Below are 8235 nucleotides of genomic sequence, written 5' to 3' on the forward strand. Positions count from 1 at the left end.
GAAGGGACTTGGGTAAGCAATTCCATAAACGGGATGGTGACTTGTAAATTTTTACACATTTCCATGAACTTACCGAACTTACCTTCTTCCTTGTGCTTTGCTAGGCGATGGGGAAATGGCACTTGAACAACTTCTTTGGGAGGAGCATCCTCCACATCTTTCACCTTCTCTTCCTCATTGGGAACACTCACCTTGGTTGGAATGGCATCACTCTCCTTAGCATTAGGAGAGACTTCTTCAACAACCACCTCATCACTTTCTTTGGGCATAGGAGACCCAACATCTTTGGCATCAAGCTTGCTCTTCCTTTTTAGCATCAACAACCGGTGGGTAAATGGTACACGGTCCCTAACAAGAGGCTCTTCACTAGCCTTCTTTTTGTCATCTCCCCCAAGCTTGGCCTTTTTAACAACCACTTCTTCATCCAAAGTCATGGATGGCCCATCATAGCTTGTACCACTTCTTAAGGAAATAGAATTAACAGTTTCATGTGGTGGGTTACCTTGGGGAGGTAGTTGACCGTTCTTCCTTTGAGAGCTAGAAGCGGCTAGTTGAGCCACTTGTTGTTCCAACATCTTGACCGCGGCACTATGAGCTTGATCATTCTTTTGAATTTGAGCCAATAATTCCCTTTGCATTTGGACTATCATGCCCTCGAGCTTACCAACTCCTTGATTGTTTTGTTGGCCATTTTGTGGTGGATTTTGTTGGTAATTATTTTGTGGGGGCCTTTGTTGATATTGATAACCCGGCGGAGGGATATACTTTTGTTGTTGAGGGACATAGGCATTTTGTTGTGGTGGGGGTTGAGGGTTTAGCACATTGTTGCTAGTGTAAGACAAGTTCGGATGGAATTTTGTATTCGGGTTATAAGTGTTGGAAAATGTACCCGGTGGGTATGAACTTTGTCTTAGAGCTTGAAAAGCATTTACCTCTTCAATGGGGGCTCGGCAATGAGCGGTATAATGACCCGCACCTCCGCAACCATCACAAACAATGATTTGGCTTGTTAAAGACACGACATTGAGTTGTTGAATGGAATCCTTAGCATCTCTTTCCGCCAATTGTTGTTGAAGCAAGGCAATTTGGGCTAGCAAAACGGAGTTGTTGGAGGATTCTTCTTTACCTTTGGATGGCACAACTCGGGAATTGACATATTGTGCATCATGGACCGCCATAGATTCGATCGTGGCATGAGCAAGGTCGGTGTCAATTTGATCAAACCGCCCATTGTTGGCGGAATCAAAAATCCTTCGGGACTCGGCACAACATCCATTGTAGAATGTTATTGATAGAAACCAATCATCTAGCCCATGATGTGGGCATTGTCTTTGAAGCTCTTTGTACCTCTCCCAAGCCTCATATAAGCTCTCAAGAGCTTGTTGACGGAATCCGGTAATTTGGCTCCTCAAAGTTTGAGTTTTCTCCGGTGGAAAAAACTTTTGATAGAAAGCAAGAGCCAAAGTCTCCCAATTGGTGATTCCCATGGCGGTGCGGTCAAGGCTATTGATCCAAAGCTTGGCCTTGTCCTTCAAAGAGAAAGGGAAAAGTATTTCCCTTATTTGGGCTTGAGTGACGCCCGTTTGACGGATCATGGAGCAATAGTCACAAAAGTTTTGCACATGCAAATTGGGATCCTCCAAAGGACTTCCCCCAAATTTCTTCCTCTCCACAAGGCTAATGAAAGCCGCCTTGATCTCGAATTCTGGCGCGGTGATTTGAGTGGTTGTGATTCCGGCCGAAAGCATGGCCGCGGTGGGCTTTGAGTGATCGGAAAGTTTCACCATCTTTTTGGTAGTAGATGGTGATGGTGGTGGAGATGATGAACTTGAAACCTCCTCCTCTTCGAGGGCTTCTAGATCGTCTAAGTAAGACTTTCTAGCACTTTCGGCTTGTACGGGAGAAGTGGCTTCTTTCACTTCCTTCCAAAAACGTCGTCTTCTCCTAAAGGTTTTCTCGGGATCGGAATCCGGTGAAAGCAATTCTCCACTATGAGAGGACCTGGGCATAAGACAACAATTTCTAGGAAAATGATAAGTAACGGTCTCAAGGAACAAGTGTTCCCCAAGACAAAGGAAAACAAGATAAAAATCGACAATTCAAAAAGCAATAAAACCGTTTCCCCGGCAACGGCGCCAAAATTTGATAGGCTTATCGCGTACCTATGCAAAGATAATTACCCAAACAACAAGTAAATGTAGTAATAGGGGTCGAACACAAGGAAACGGGAATTACGTCGTGAATTCCTATGGGTAGATTTTTATCAAGGTCGACTTCGATTTTGGTTGGGTTTGTTTGATTGATGATTAATAAAAATTGTGATGTAAATTATATAATAAAAGGGAGAGTCTAAGGGGTTCGGGTCACACATGCAAGGGTAAACATATGATCATGATAAATTTGGTACTAATAACATTGTCAATTGCTTAGGCTTAGAGACACCCATCTTACGATATTAGTGTCAACCATAGACCGGGTCCTAGAGAAACTCTCGTCCATGACTAGGTCGTCCTACTATACATGCTTAGTCTAATTCAATTTCGTGCCTCTCGACTTATAGAACGAATAAACAAACTTAATCAATTGAATAGGGCCTTAAACAAAGATTAAACGTTATGGCACAAGCATGTGATAGAAGCAATTTAAACAATATTATTATCAACCTATTTTATCATGTTATATACTTGATTTGCGTGGCTCCCCTAGCCCTTAGACTAGGAAATTTAGCTACTCATACTAAAATGTAAATTGCAAACTAAATTATAAGAAATGCTAAACATAGTTGTATGATTTATATGGGTTAGATAATATAACATGTAAAAGGAATAATGCTAATGTAAAATGAAGTACTTAATTGTAAACTATGTGGTAACTAAATTAGTAATGTGAAATTTCAAACTTAGAATTAGAAATACCTTAATGGAAGAGAACATATATGGAAGAACAAATAGCAATAACCAAATGCTTGAATATCAAATGCTTGAACAATAGTTTGTAGTACAAAATGGTAAAAGATTAACTAATGGAATGCTTAACAACTTGTAAATTAAAATGAGAAAACTAATGAGAGAAAATATAATGCTTGAGGCTATTGTAAGTAAACTTAGACGTAAAATTGGATGCCTAAGCCTTGGGATGCCTCTCCTATTTATAGGAGAGGAAGAAGAAACGTATACAATCAAGATGCATGCGGCCCCGATCGGGGTTGGGCGGCCCCGATCGGGGTCGTGGTTATCCGGGTATTTTGGCTTAAATTCTTGTTTAATGCTCGAAGGAATCCAATGTTTGCGATAAATGATCCTTAATGCACCCGGGTAAATGCTTCATCTATCATGTTTAGAGCTCCCAAAAAGCATCCTAAGCATGTTGGAATCATATGCTTTCCACCTTGACTTGGACTTGAACATTGGGCTTTGACTTTTACATTAGGCTTCAATTGTAATTCTCACTTCAATCCAACAAATCTTCATGCAAACACCCATTCAAACACTTCCATGCTAGTCCAATATTAGGTCTTGTTTAGCTTAGTGGACTTAGTGTACAAAATGATAGGAAAAAGCCTCCAAATGCTTAGATTCCTACAAAAACATGTTAAGACAAGCAAATACACTAGAACAACAAATATTAGCTTATGACACTATGATAAGTGCTAAATAACAAATAAAATGGAGCTAATATAGGGGATGAAAGTATATAAAATATGCACTTATCAAATGTTATATCTCAAGCTGCTATAACATTACTTGAACGATGCTTCACAAATTTTCAATGTTATAGCCAAGTTTGCTATAAGATTACTTGCTTAAATTGTAAACTTTAATCAATCTATTAAAGACTAAACAAACGATTACGAGCAAGATTATTAATACCGTCGTCAGGTGCCAAAAATAAATACTTAAGTACTACTAACAGAAGTCGGTGGTAAGTAGGGTCGATCTCCACAGGGAGGCGGTCACTATCTACTTGTCTATTCTGTCTGTCTAAGGTCACAGGATGGGGGTTTTAATTGTATAAACTAAACTAAGGGAGATTAAGGCAAGAGAAAAGGATAAGAGGAATTAATAAGAGAGAGAAAACTAGGATCGTCGGGTCATCAATGAATGTTAGTTAATTGCAGCTAAGGTACAGATCGGTCGCATGTGTCAGTTTAAGGGGCAACGAATATCTCCTTTCGGTCTCAATTCACCCTAAAATACTATTAGCTTAGCTTCCGCCCTCACTAAAGCATCATATTAAACACTGCGGGTCTCACCCCTTCCAACCTTCCGGTCTAGGTCAAGGCTTACCAAGGTCAAAAAGGCTACGTGCATCGATTCAAATAGCTAGTTACAGTTATAAGCAGTGATTAACAACATAGACTTAACAGGCGAAAGATCCGTAACTAATTAGCAATTAACATCAGTTCATTGACTCCCCTAAATTCTATAAAGGGAATTAGCTCGACATAGTAAATAAAATAAAGGCAGAAGAAAAAGAAGTAAATAACATTGTAAATTAAAGACAGAATAAAGAGAAGAGAAGTTTACTAATTAAGATCCGGAAAAGTAGAGAAAGGAAGCATTCAACAGTAGAAGGGAGAAAAGTAATGTATGAAGTGATAGAGTTGTCAAGCAACAGCGTCCAAGATGTCCTATGTAGTCTGTCATCTTCCTATTTATAGGAAATACAATTTATTTGACCTAGAAACGAAATAAAACTTAAAAAGCCCGAGCCCATTAGAAAACTAATCGATCGAGCCATTTGAAACTGCTCGATCGAACAGAAACAAGCCCAAACCTCTCGATCGAGTAGATAAACCACTCGATCGAGGAAACCCTAAAAAGCAGCATTTCGATCGAGTAAATATAGTACTCGATCGAGGTCTTCTTCCATCCAAAAGCACTCGATCGACCAATAAAGCTCTCGATCAAGTGACTTTGACTCGGCCAGCCCATTATTTCGTTGATTTCAGCATTGACTTGTTTATTTAGCTCCCGAAATGACTTCACGCGTCCCAAGGCAGCAACATTTCCGCTCCAAATTCACTCTTCCTCTAAATGCATGCAAAGCGGACGATAAAAGGCTTGATTCTACCACTTTTGGGTCCATTCCTGCAAATAAGACAAAACAAACCAAAGTAGCATATTCGGGGCATTTCGTAGCATAAAACTACGAGAATAGCATAGACATACGTGCACAAAGAGGCTTATAAAGACTATATAAAATGCACGTATCAAATCTCCCCAAACCGAACCTTTACTCGTCCTCGAGTAAACTAAATGCAAACTAAAAGAACGGATAAGTAAACTCAGAGCTGGCTACAAATGCCCACTTAAACCAATTTAATGCAAGTGAACTAACACTTATAGCGAAACAGTCAAATGCAAACGAGTTGTAGGATGTCTATAATAAAGCTGAACCGTCGACCTTGCAAGACCTTTAAAATTGGACTCTCACGGGTCACTCTTCTATCATGAAGCAAAGGGTAAGCATATAAGTGTAAGAGAGAAAGAAATATAGTCGCTCACCTAGACTACGACCGGCATAAACATGCCTGCAACTAATATGATAGACAATTCTAGCTACCGTACATACATTCCAACCAAACAAGGTCCTGTCACAGCCGAGGGCTTACAAAATTATGGTAAAGTGAGGCAATGGGTAAGAAAAGGCAAAACATTTATGGGAAAGTGGAGGTATAGGCGGCCAAGCTAGTACCTGAACAGAACCAAATGGAACAAATCCATTTCTAATCCATCAAAATTAAGCACAACGCCCATATTTGGCATTCAAACTCACCAAACCGAACTGAACATACTCCTTAATAGATATAAATAAAGCATAAGAGTGAAACCGTCGACAAACATTTTTCCATTTTTTCAAATTTTTTTCTTCCTTCTTTTTTTTCGGTTTCTTTTCCTTTTTTTTTCTTTTTCTGTTTTTTTTTTTTTCATTTTTCAATTTTTTTTTTCATCTCATCCTCCTTCTTTCCTTTCTACCAACTCCAAATTGATACAATACAGACCAAATTCGGACCGATAAAATATATACCGCAAAAACATACACTATACTAGCTTGACAAGGCAGGCTAAATTTGGATGTAGTTAAGGGTCAAAAAGGCAAATTTGGCTATTGTGGAGTTAAATGGGTAAAAATGAAATAAAGGGGGAATGTAAGCGCCTTCCTGCATGTGACACCAACCACTAACCCGAATGTATGTAGGCAAAAAACAATTGAATTTCATATATGTGCAAATTAATGATACATGTTATGCAAGGAGTAACAACTCACAATCCTACATGAACTGGTCATAAAAGACACCGGTTTATTAAGCTCTAATCCTTTGAAATTTAAGTAGGTTGCCAAAATCTCAGGTCAAGTCTATTTGTTCAACTAAATTTTAACATTAACTCGTAGATATGCAAAAGACAAAGCTAAAGATAATAGTTTATGCAAGGCTTAAGCAAAAGGACAATTTTTTTAATTTTTTGGATTTTTTTGATTTTATAAAAATAAACAACAATGCAATACGGAAATTAAACGTGACAACAAAAATGCAATAAAGACAATATGAAGACACGGATATGGATGCATAACCTCCCCAAACCGAACCGTACAATGCCCTCATTGTACTCAAAAATAAGGAAAGGAAATACAAACTAAAAAGGAGAGAGATTGGAGATGCGGAAAACTCACAAGACAACGTAAAGGAGGGACCTCCCCAAACCAGCCAGCAATGTGGGAGGTCGCTAATAGCTGCAAAACAGCGTCGTAGGAAGCGAATCAGGTCAGAAGCACTCGATCGAGGTGACAGAATAATCGATCGAGTGACTTGCGCATCTAAAACAGTTCGATCGAGGAAGAAGGGCGCTCGATCGAAAGATCCTCTTTGGCAGGCACTCGATCGAAAAGAATATATGCTTGATCGAGTAAAATCAGCAGCAAAAGGGTTCGATCGAGTATATAAAGTACTCGATCAAGCCATCCATAATAGATTCCTGCAAAGATGCAATAAACAGCCCGCGAAACTAACAAAACGACCTAACTGATATCAGTCTATAGTATGACAACCAATTATTACAACGCAATTGAAATGTTTTAACAAAACAACTAAAAATAAATATCCGGGTTGCCTCCCGGGTAGCGCTAGTTTCAGACTGGTCCTAGCTCGACCATCTTTTTCTTCATCCAGCCATTTCAATTAACCCCAGTCAAAACAGCTCAAAGCACGCAGCAACCGATCAAAAAGTTGTGCATGTGCTACACAAAACTGTAAGTAGTACCATAATATAAAAATAAAATAGGAAATTAAAACATGCAACCATTTGAGCCTAACGAATTTCCTATGACATCTCCCAAATTTATCCACAAAGTAATCCTGCCCTCCAGCTACTGGCGGAATATAAAAACTCAAATTATCCGTCAGTGGAAAATAAGAGAGCTTGGGAGCATTTAAAAATAAGCTAAGGCACCGTTTCAGTTTAACGAATTTCTGATGACAAGTATGGTGAAAAATTGTTAAATTATTTGTCCATCTGGGAGGGGGTAGAGCATCAAAAGAAAAAACAAGAGTCAAATGAGGAATTTTACTATCAAACATAATAAAATTATCATTAACTACCTCAGGTCGGTCGCCCCTAACGTCGGAATCATTGACAAAAGAGTATTTTACCTCTTCCGTGCTAGGAACAATCGCTGACTCAGCTACCTTCTCGTTACCCTCCTTGGTGGGTTCTGTCCCATAAATCGCAGCCTCTAAAGCATCCAACTCGGCTTTGAAAAGGGGAGATTCACCGTAACCATTGTCTTTAGCAATATCGTCATCCAAAGCGGACCAAAGTGACAAATCAATGCTCTCCATGGCCAAAGTAGTCAATCGAGTAAAGACAGAACCCGATCAAGAGCTTTCCTCTTGATTTTTACTCGATCGAACACAAGAATCTGCTCGATCGAGAACTTCCTCATAACAGATGTTCGATCGAGTGGTATTTTCTGTTCGATCGAACACTTCCTCAGATAATCCACTCGATCGAACACTTTGACTAAGTCGATCGAGTATTTGTTGCTGTGCGGCGCAGAAATCCTCGTATGATGCTTCGTTTTCAGATAGATCTTCGTACTCCGAGTCATATAAATCATCAGTATCGATAGGCAACTCGGGTCCTTCATGGGAAAGACCACTCTCCGCGTGCCTAAAGTTCGTCTCAGCAGCTAACTGAGCTATTTGAGACTCAAGCTCATAGATTTGAGCCTCAT

At 39.5% G+C, this 8235-nt stretch overlaps 1 non-coding gene across 1 annotated transcript; it reads left to right on the plus strand.

Moving 5' to 3' along the window:
* Positions 1–1308: 1308 nt before the first annotated feature.
* Positions 1309–1415, plus strand: LOC141593763 (small nucleolar RNA R71). Its single transcript, XR_012521829.1, has one exon. It is a non-coding gene; the product is annotated as a small nucleolar RNA R71 (small nucleolar RNA).
* Positions 1416–8235: the final 6820 nt, after the last annotated feature.

This window comes from Silene latifolia, chromosome 7 (genome assembly GCF_048544455.1).
Source record: "Silene latifolia isolate original U9 population chromosome 7, ASM4854445v1, whole genome shotgun sequence".
Lineage (NCBI taxonomy): Eukaryota > Viridiplantae > Streptophyta > Magnoliopsida > Caryophyllales > Caryophyllaceae > Silene > Silene latifolia.